Raw genomic sequence first — 249 nt, forward strand, 5'->3', positions numbered from 1 at the left:
TGTTCATAAGCGATGAACATACCCCTCCATCACGTTAAGGTATCCCCACTCTCTCTCTCTCTCTCTCTCTCTCTCTCTCTCTCTCTCTCTCTCTCTCTCTCTCTCTCTCTATATATATATATATATATATATATATATATATATATATATATATATATATATATATATATATATATATATATATATATATATATATATATATATATATATATATATATATATATATATGTACACACACACACACACACA

The sequence above is a fragment of the Palaemon carinicauda genome, chromosome 7 (genome assembly GCF_036898095.1).
Source record: "Palaemon carinicauda isolate YSFRI2023 chromosome 7, ASM3689809v2, whole genome shotgun sequence".
Lineage (NCBI taxonomy): Eukaryota > Metazoa > Arthropoda > Malacostraca > Decapoda > Palaemonidae > Palaemon > Palaemon carinicauda.